The sequence below is a fragment of the Trachymyrmex cornetzi genome, unplaced genomic scaffold (assembly GCF_001594075.2).
Source record: "Trachymyrmex cornetzi isolate Tcor2-1 unplaced genomic scaffold, Tcor1.1 scaffold803, whole genome shotgun sequence".
Classification (NCBI taxonomy): Eukaryota; Metazoa; Arthropoda; class Insecta; order Hymenoptera; family Formicidae; genus Trachymyrmex; species Trachymyrmex cornetzi.
The window spans coordinates 87,779-98,943 of NW_017300140.1; the positions used below are offsets into that span (position 1 = coordinate 87,779).

The following is an 11,165-nucleotide window of genomic DNA, read 5'->3' on the forward strand; positions in this document are numbered from 1 at the left end:
GTATAGTTACGCTCGAATAATGTTGTACGAAGTGCACGTATAACGCAACCATAAAATTATGCTTCTCATAAATGAGTTTCTCAATCTGCCGTCATAATCTACCGTCGTTAGCGAAACGAATACGAGTATATGAATAAACGACGCGTGATTTATACAGTCGTACCTGCGCGTCGTGTTTCATTAAAATATTTGGAAACGTGAGACGAGCAGCTCCAACACACGCGACCGCTCGATTTTTATACACGGTCTCAAGTCGTATATTTACTAACGTCGGATTTAAAAAGGAATCAGTCAAGTGCGGGTCCATTAGCATTCACGGTCGTGACTGAATTTCGTAATGCTCCAGGATCTCTCCTGTGTTGACTTCCCAGTTCCCAGGCACGTGCCACATCATGCGTGAGATGTGTACATGACTATTTGAAAGAGACACTATAAGTATACCCTATAAGTCTAACGTAATTCTTTATGCTTGTTACATACACAAGTGTTAATACCGTGAAACAGATGATCTCGATTGGATTTTTTATATATTGTGCTTTTAATATACTGTCATAAAAGGCACCCTTACAATCATCGCAAATTGATATTGGCAATAAATAAATTTCAAGGAATATACCAACCCTGGTGAAAATTTTTCTCATAATTTTTATACGAGTTGGAACATTTTTCAGAAATACTCAGAAATATTCGAAAAGTTTACATCTTCTCTCAGAATTTTTCATATAAGTAAATCCTGAGATATTCTGAAATTTCTAATCCCATAATTTTTAAAAAGTATTTTAAAACTTTTTAGATTTTATAACATTTTATCAGAAAAATCATACTTATTATATATTTTAAAAAATCTTACGCGATATATATATATATTTCATAATTAACATATATGAAAAATTCTGCGAAAAGATGTAGATTTTCCGAGAAATGTTCCAATTCGTATAAAAAATGTGATAAAGTTATAAAATTATAGAGAAAAATTCTGAAAAAATTATATAAAAATTTTGAAAAATGATATGAAAAATTCTGAGAAAAATTTTCACCAGGAAGCCAAGAAAAAGTCAAAACGATTTTGTTTTGACGTCATAAAAGTTAAAATAATAATTTTTGGTTACAACATTTAATTGTTTATTGACATTTAGAATCAAAATAAAGTCATTTTGATCTTTTGTTGACTTTTATGTGTTTCTTGGTTTATAATGATTAGTAGTGATAGAGCACAATGCAACTACCGTAATCATATTACAAGTACAACAAGTGTATTGATCAATAAATGTAAGCTACTGTTAAATAATAATCGATAGATTACCAGAACAACTTGATAAATTGTAATGTAATGGTAGTGTAATGGTATATACGAGACGAACGAGGTCAAAATACAGTAAAAACGATACCACGAGTCCTTATCTCGTGGTAAAAGGCAAGAACATCTTCATTGTTTATTAGGATTATTTCGCGTATATGTGTTCCTCGAGAGAAAAGCATTCCGCGGCGATAGTCGCATTCCCAACGCACGTCGCCTACCAAAGAAATATTCCGTAACGACTAGCGGTCATCATAGTTACTCGTCTTCTCTCATTTCTGCTTAATCGTTCTCATCCGACAGCAAATGCATCTCAAGATTCTCACGTTCGTAACAAGTTCACGCGACCTATTCACGTTCCGTTTGGCCGCATGTCTTGCGTTAAAAACAAATGTCTGAAGGAAACTTCATACGCTGGAAGAAGACTGGAGAATTAAAGAGATCGATTTTGTAACACGATTGCGTTCCTCGCATCGCTCCGCTGCAATTAATTCATCAACAGCATCGACTTGCGTTAATCAAAAGCGCGATAATTGCAGAAACTTTCTTGTAATACAATATTAAAAATGAAACATGTAAAATTAATAAAAATATTTTGTCTACAGCTTGCATCTGTATAAATGTTTATATATTCATGGCAACTTGAGAAAAATATAAATAAACGATAATTCGAAATCTTTCAGTTTCATCTTTTCAATCTATTAAGTTAAAATTTTGCACAATTTAAATATAACAAAGAAATAGTTTATTAAAATATATATCAGATAATCGTGTAATATTAATTTTATGTAGAAAAAAAACATAAATCGTTTTTTTCCATTGTAGCAAATCTATAAGAATCTTTTATATGATTTTCTCTTGAAACGAAGTCTACTCGCTCTTGATATCGTGGCAGCCTTCTGTGCCAGTGGTGCGATATATACGTATCGCTGTTACTTTATTTTAACCGTCGCGGGTGAATGATCAACGCGACAAAATAAAATCGTGGCAACGAACGGCTAGCACTGATTCAGGAAAATATCTCGCCGGCTTCTCAACGGCGCGTACGCCCTTCCACGTGAATTGAGTTCTCCACACGGTGCTTTAATCCTCGTGTAATTTAATTTACGTCTTTCCCGCCGTACGTTCGAACGGCGATGCCAAGTTTAATGAGCGGGCATAACAGTTTTCGCAGGAAATGAACGATGATTGGGGGAACAGAAGCGCGGTATGGTTTGCGTCGCGGCTCCGCGATGTAAAAATATTCGCTCCTTGTTCCGGTGTTGCTATACCGGTGTTGTAAAAAGGTTTTACAAGTTTCGAGATGATGGGCCTTTCGTTAGAGCACAATTACATATCTTCATCGATTATCCGTGCATGCTTTGGCATAGCAGTTTTCGATCGATTCTGTATCCGCACGTCGCGATACGGTGATCGTAACGCATCGGAGTACCGATGTGTCGAGGAGCAATGATGGTGCGTGAATTGGAGCAAATCGGAACAGACGAGAAACATACTCGTACATCTCTCTCTCTTGCTCCACGTGATAAAGCAACAGACGCGATCAGCGTGGCTGGCAAATCGATTGCGAGCATCGAACGATCATCAATCGAATGTTTTGTCTATAAACAACGCACGAGCTGTATAACAAAGCACGTTGCTGTAAAACGGCATTAATACAAGGTAGCGGAGGAATGAGATGTCCTGTCGGCGATGCGTGGGTGGGTCCGACAGGATGCGCTTCCATAATCCAAGGTCTAGGCATCCCGTTGCACGGAGGAAGCCGAGCGAGGAACGTGGAAATCGTGGAATGGGGAACGCCGCCAGTCTGATAAAAGCGTATACGAGGAGGAGACGAACGGTCCCGCCGCCGATCAGCTGCCGGTCAGATTCGATCCGACTTTACGCGAAAGAGCAGAATCAGCAGGATCTTATGGAAGCGATATCAACCGTCTCGGAAGTCGGTACAGAATTTCATGCGAGATTGGATTGGAGAGTCAGAATCATCAATTTTTTTAACCATTTACTTGGAATATGTCCGAATATATTTAAAAGATCTGTTTTTTTTATTCTTGAATTCGACTGCACTAGAATTTTTTTTTTTTTTTTCGTTTCTGCCAAATACCAATATACTTGAGCTACAGAAAACAGACTCAATGTGAACCAATAAGTCCACTTGGACGATCGCTCATTGAGATCTTTGGCCAGGCCTGTTCAATTTGAGCTCCGGAGCCAAAATGCAAAGCCATCGACGCAAAAAAATTCAATGTGAATAAGATTTCGGGGATTGTAAAGTGTTGATAAGCATCACTCGGATAATCGACACTTTACAGTCGCCGAAATCTATTACTCACATTGAATTGTTTTGCGTCAAATTGGACAGGTCTGCCTTTGACGATAAGGAGAGCTTACTTTCGACGTAAGCAATGCAGAAGGTATTTGTAAACAAGCTCTATTTGTGCTAAAAGGAGAAACTCGCTGTCGCGACGATCGTAACTCAGATGTCGAATGACGAACGCGACGGAGGACGCTGAGCAAGTATTCCGGAAGTGTGACAACGGTAATGGATAACTGGAAATCGTGCGCCATCGACACTACAGACGACGTATACCTATAACACGCGGTGGTCTCTGAGATAGCCGAGAATATCGCGGCCCGTCCGAAGTCACGTTCAGTATCGTGACGGTATTTGAACGACCACTAGATAGATCATAGCAACATAGAGATCACAGCAGCCGTTTACGCTTTAACGCCTCTCGATCGCGGTTGCTCGTAATACGACTTTGCACACTTGACATGGACATTGATGCGGGATAGTATCGCGAGTTTCGATCAACTTTGGTTGGAGAAACCTAGTTGAAAATCGCAATCGAAAATCGTTTAATATTACGGTGAATAAATGCCGCATTTAATGAATCGTTACCTAATTTAATCCGATGTCTATTAACGACAGGTGTAATTTTGTTAATGTTCGTGATATTAATAAGGCTCACTGATATCGTGAAGATTAATTATAATTGTAACGATCTCAGCTATTAACGTAGCAATACCATCATTTACAAGACATAGATCGATATTCATAGTTAGTTCTTGTTTTAAGACTCTCTTATGTAACGTTCAATATCCTAGTATGGTTCTGTGATTGGTTTATAATATTTTAAGGCTTGAGATGATTTTAGATATAAGAATCAAGTATGAATATCGGCCATATTGTTAGTATTAGATTAATTTGTTCACCTTGTTAGCTTATAATAGAAAACAATTATATACATAAGTGTACACAGCATATAAGTAATTAGAGTTAGAAAAAATGAATTATTTCATCTAATCTAATAAAAGTGTATGTCTGTTAGTTGTAATTCGTATCGAGGTAAATTGTTTGATTGAACCGCAGCGATACCTGGATCGCTCTCGGACCGGGTTGGTCCGCTGGATTTGGAAGTCCACGGAGTCCTGGTAATCACTTCATCCGCGCTCACTTCGAATCACAACGTATCCCCGTGACTCATCTCGTACCTCACACAACGACAACCACGAGTTTCCGACGGCATAATCGTACGGGGAAACCACCATCGTGATTCACCGTGATTCACGACGTGGATGCACAGGGTGCAGGATGAATTCCTTCGGCGTTGCGCGAGGACCGGGACTGAGATTCACCGAAAGCTCAGCTCTTCATCCTGCAGACAGAACCGATCAAGCACTTGAAAGATTTCTCGCGTCGTCGAGGATAAAGCTGTGCGGATTTAAACGATGGTCCGACGTTTCGAATGAGATTCGATTCTTGTGTCAGAACCGGACGGATCGATTAATGGACCTCGAGATGCTCGGTCATCAGCGTTGCGTTGCAACGAATAGTTATCGATCGTTTGACCGCATCGTGTTAGATTAGAAACGCACGATTCAACTGTAAAAAAAACTCTGCGGTAACACCGAACCCTACAATATCCCGACGTGGACAGCCGTCGCGCTTCATCAGGAAACCATTGTTCGCTGTTTTAATTCCGCTTACGTGCGTTATTTTGCATCACAGCTGATTTCTTAAAATTACTTTGCGCACTCATTAAATACGTCAATAAGTAAACAATTTCATTATTGGTTCTTCAAGTGACGAGAAGGACACGTCGAGGGTCTGTTTAAAAATTCAAGCTCGGGGAAAAATGAAATGAACGACTCGTGCGTGTGTGACAACCTGACAACAAATTAACGAATAATAAGCGTGTAAAAGGGACAGGAAATTCGATCGCACGCGCGTGATGCTGGAATAGAATAGCGGGTCGAAACCGAACGGTTGAGGTTTAGCCGTGACGGACGCCGGGCTTGTACTGAACGGCTTAACCGGTATACACAACCACTGACCGTCATCATCGCAGCCATCACCGGTCTCTCCCTCTCGTTCTTTCTCTCTACTCCTGTTTTTCTTTCCCTCCTCGCTGTTCACCGTCTCTTCTTCCCGCCGTGCCGACCGCTGCGTCCACCGCTAACTATTATCGCCACCGTCACTCGACCTTCTTCCAGCGTGTGTATATATATATATATATATCTCTCTCTCTCTCACGGCGATATCGTCCTCGGAATATTCAAAGTTACGTGGTGAAAATCGACTGCGTGAAAACGTAAGAGTTTGGATGATAATGGAGATAGCGGGACGTCCGATATCGCGAGATGTGATGCCAAGGTCCGACTTGGCACCTGAAAGGAGGAAGGGTAGTAAGAGCTTCCATGTTACTTTCAGCTTCCGCTTCGCTACCGTTATGCCACCGCTGAGGGGAAAGGGATTGTTTTCGCTATTATGATGGTTACAGCCCGATATACCATGTACATACCTAAGAACGGCATGTCGCGTGACTCGTTCGACTTTTCACGTAGCTACATTTTCTTTCATATATTTATGTGTCGTTACGCTACCGTTTCTTTTGCATTTCGATCATATTGCAAAAAATAAAAATTAACGGATGCAGTAATAAGGAAAACGCCAATGAGATATGTATGCAAATATCGTTATTATGTTTTCGTATACATTTTTTATTGAAAACGGCATGATGAAGAAGAAATTGAGAAATCGAATAAGAGCGATTACAAGCGTGATTGCTAATGAAGATCGTACCACAATTCTTTGTTAATATATCCTCTAAATCTTTCAAAATGAATCTCATTCTGAAGGGTGAAATCTCATTCTTATAAAGATTGAAAATGGAGCCACTCTTTTTCAAAACTGGCCCAATGTGAAATTCTATTCGAAAGAATTTAGAGAGTATTTATTATTTTTATCCATGCAGTTTTATACGTTAATTAAGCAATTCAGAAAATTTGATAGGCCTATAATGCTACAAGTTTCGGAAGCGCGCGTAGATAGCATCGGATCGCAATGTAGGAAAATGTGAGGCCAATTTCGGAAACGCGGACATAAGAGACATCGTTTTCTCTCCGTCCCATCCGTAGAAACCTAAGCTGTGGCGTGGCGAGAAACGAGAATGCGGCACGAGGCACGACGGCCAATGCGGAGACAACGATCTAGAAGAGGATAGTGAACGGTCGACGATGGAATTGAGAAACCAAGTAAGAGCGATTACACGCGTGACCGTCAATGAAGATTGTACGATAATTCGTCGTTAATCTGTCGCTTCGGACGACCGCGGTCACGTACGCCGGTAGCGTTATTCAAACCGAGAGAGAGAGAGAGAGAGAAAGAGAGCAATACGACTTCCGTAAAATGGGATTCGAAAATTGCACGGCAATTTTATCAATTGCAACATAGCCTCTATGCGCCGGCCTAAAGGATCATCTCGATGAAAACTTTGATACCTCGCTGCTCGCGCCGAAGAATCGCGCTATTATTATGAACGTGACGCTCGATCAATTATTTTCGTAAATTATCATACAGTAAAAATACAATGAGAAAAGAGCCTAACAATAAACAGTAATAGTTTGTCAAATTTAAGTGAGGTAATTTCAATTAAAAGTTAATATAATCAAAAATAATTTCATTTTCCTAAATATTTAGTAATTGTTACCGAACGCTTACAATATTATGTTTGGTAATTTGTTAGTAAATATTTGGAAAAGTGAAATTATTCTTCGTTACTCTCTCTCTCTCTCTCTCTCTTTAATTAAACATTTGATTGAAATCATTTCACTCAACATTTGGTAGCTATTACCATTTTTAGAATATAAATTGTAGAACGCGAAGAGAATTTTTTCTTAGAGTTTATTCTGAAAATATGGTAGTTCTGGGACACAACATTATATTTCGAAGAATTTTATGTAAATTTCATTCACTCATTAATAAAACTACCATAAAATATAAAATAAGTTTGATTAATTTTATTGAAACGCATGGTAAAAATCTGTAAAATATTGTATTGTACCGCAACTACCATATTTTCAAGGTAAATTTCAAGAGATAGTTCTCTCCGTTAATCACGACTATAATCAAATATTAACAATGCTCATTGAAATGATGAGCGTTGAAATGTATTTAGCAAGTCGGAGCGATTTTGGAGACAAACGATCCATGTCGCTACGTAACATTACCGAAAACGAGAATCAGACGGTATCGGAGTTGAACTTCCGCCAAAAAAGAGAATCGTGAAAACTTTCAGTAGCTGTTAATCTTCGGGCAACGTTCAGTACCCTCGATTACCGCGTCGATTACCGCGTCATAGATGGCATACCAACAGAAATTCCTTTAACTAGTGCGAGATAGAAACTGTCGTCTTATCAGAACAATATCGCGTACGTCACATCTGAAGGTTAAGGCTTAGTTCGCTTCTTAATTCGACAGCATAATTCGAGAATTGAATAAATTTAATATCTTAAAGATAAACTGCCAAGCCATTATATATAAGATAGAACCTTTAAGACGAAATTTCTCAATTGTTTTAAGCGGTAAAATTTCTGTAGCGTGCTCTATTGTTAAATATTGTCGCGCGCACGGTGTATTGCGATTAAATTTTACGGGCATAAAATGACCGCGAATCGTATTTTAGTTAGGTCCTGTTGACGGTCACCAACGGTGTCTCGCGCATGGCACAAACGGAAAGTTCAGGTCACCGATGCCCGCTGTGGCATGTGTGAACGTGTTAAACAAGTTTACCTCCCTCGTGCTCCTTTTTGTAACGCGTTTCGTAACACGCTTTCGTATAAACGCGATACAAAAATACCTTTTTTGCTATCCTATATTCGTATGAACGTACAATGTACAATCGTTTAATTTCGCGAATTGTTCTTTTGTTTTTTTTTTTAACAATTGTGATAAACGTGAAATTACACGAGGCGTACATAAAGTGGCGAGATATTGGCGAGGAGAGAGAAACGTGCTGGCGGTCGATTAATGAGCCAATTGCAATTGTTCGAATTTTCGATCGACCGATACCCGTTTGTAGGCTGATCCGCTCGTGTAAGCACAGAGGCAACACCAGTCGAGCGTAAGTACAGATTAGCGGTAACTCTCTCGGACGCGGCGCGCCGTGGCGCGGAGCACCGAGCACCGAGCAATAGCCGTGTCCCATTCAGGTAAAGGCCAGTTTACACGCGGTTTCCTCACTCCTATCTGCATTAAGCGCAGACGAGCCGGAATAAGGAGGAAGAGGAGTGGAACAAGTGGCTGCAGGTACTCACATTTTCTTTCGGGACAGCAAGAAACGTTTATACCCACGCTGAATCGGTTCTCGGCAGGAATAAACATTTTAACGTGCGTGACCGATTCTGTAAAATTTATATACTTTAGTTTGATCAACACGGAAGAAACTCTAGTAAATTATTCCGAGAAAGAACGTCGGGAATGAATTGTAGTTCAGGAATTGCATTATATTATTTCTACGAGAAATTTTACAATAATAATATACATGTATTATTCTATATTATAATTATATAAAATTCACCTGGTTTATGCCTTTATTTCTTTTGTGAAAAGAGAAATAGATTGTGTGTAAGATTTTATGGTTTCACGATAACTTAACGTTTACTTCCAGATTATTTCTTGATCGATACTTGATAGCGATTTGAGAAAACTATGAAAGCATAAGATATTGGTTAATGATATGGCCGTGGAGTAATTTCCGTAGTGAATCGATCGCAGCTCAATGGACCTAAATGACTATAGCGAACTGCCGCTATGCCCTAGAGAAACGTCTTAGTCTCGATGCCAGTCATCAATGCCAAAGCATACGTCGCGATTGAGAGAATCGGAGAACGATCCGGAGGAAGGATGCGAGTAAGACGGGGAGAGCAATAAGATATGATTAATCCCTCTTCTATCGGCTGACACGAACCCAACACTCTAATGACACGGCCAATGTATAATACTTTTACTTCATTTCCCATCCTCTTGCTCCTGGTTGGAGTACCGTACGGAGGCTCGTGATTAGTGAGTGAACCCTTTTCGAATGTATTCAATCATACGTATTACATGTAACTACAGTAATCATGCGAAGATGACTGCTAAAGGAAACATCATATTCTCTTCGGGGCGCGGAGAACATTCTAATCTTATGGTATTAATACTGATTTGTATACCTCTTGACGAATAAACACACGTTGGAAAAATTTCGCATTCACGTACACGATTCCGACGCACGACATACATATTTACGTTCAACAGCGCGATCGAAATAGAATATTTTTTGCATGAGTAATTATTAGCAGAGATCGGTAAACTAAATAGAATAATTGCGACGCGTATCGAAATCTCTCGATTGGACGTAATCTTCCCGGAAATGCTTCATGTACACGCGTTTTTGTAGTGGTCGTTTTTATAGTGGTGACTAGCGAGAGAGCTGCGGAGAGTGAGTCGAAGGTAATCGATCGAAATTTCAATGAGCGGGCAAAGGCGGCCTCGTCAACGTAAACCTGTCATTAATGGGGTTGGGTATGGAAGGGGGACCGGTCCATGCATCAATGTGTCCAAGTGTGATTACGGTCCTGGTAGCGAAAGCTGGGCGCTATCGTGAATGAAATCTTATTCTTATTATTATGTGGGCAGGGTGCGGAGCACTCTCAGCGCATTCGATAGCCTCGTTGCCCTCGCTACTTATGCGGCACGAATTTCTCAAGGGTGTGCCGTCTAATCGATTCATAGTGATATACATATAATGGGACCCGGTCGAAATCGTTTTTTCATTAATCTTTTACGTGGCCCGGCGGTCAGATGCTGTTTCTCGGAAGTATCCATCGATTTTCTTTTCAACGTGACTCGAGGAAATCCGTCCGATGTATCATGACGTGATCTGAAAGTATGAGAGAGATACAAGGAAAAAAAGCAGCTTCGAGTCAAGCAAGCTCGAGTAAATGAAACGTGAATTTGATTTCACTGCGTAATATTGTGCTTAATATTCATTTAATCGACTGACGGCCGTCATAAAGAAAGTAGGATGATTATGCGCGTAACGTTTAGATGGTACGAGAATTTATGTGGCCTGCGGGAGTAGGCGAGGGTCGAGGATGACGTACTATTTGTAATATAATAGAGAACTTCATTTTTTAACCTCGACCCATGTCTAAACAATACGATCGCCAACTCACCGTGCTCTTTACATTTTAAGTATATTATGTGTGTATATTAAGTATATTATGTGTGACATTATTAAGTATAAACTTTGAGATTTTAAAGTAAATCCGGCTCAACGTTTTTTTATTGGATTCGTAAAAAAAATGTGTAAATGAAACTTGTATTTATAACTCTGTGGCCTTCTATTAATAATGATTTACTACTTAATATCAAATCTTCATCTGCTATATGATATGACTTGTGTTTAAAGTTTATTTTTTTTGTTTAAGATATAAATTAATTAGTATACTAATGTGAATAATTAAATCATATTTCGTCATTCATAATTACTTGCCATAATCTGCAATATATTTATATATATATATATATATATATATATAT

The 11,165-nt window shown here is 39.3% G+C and overlaps 1 protein-coding gene across 2 annotated transcripts in view; it reads right to left on the reverse strand.

Annotated features, from left to right (window-relative positions):
• LOC108768531 (serine proteinase stubble) overlaps positions 1-11,165 on the reverse strand; it is a 43,105-nt gene that overhangs the window by 8,197 nt on the left and 23,743 nt on the right. The window contains exons 1-2 of one of the 2 annotated variants that reach the window (XM_018518983.1): positions 5,289-5,586; positions 4,677-4,956 (exon numbers count right to left, since the gene is read on the reverse strand). The exons of the other annotated variant lie outside the window; for it this stretch is intronic. The gene's annotated coding sequence lies outside the window, so the exon portion shown is untranslated. Of the gene's footprint in view, positions 1-4,676; positions 4,957-5,288; positions 5,587-11,165 lie in introns of those variants that run through there. 2 annotated transcript variants of the gene reach the window in all.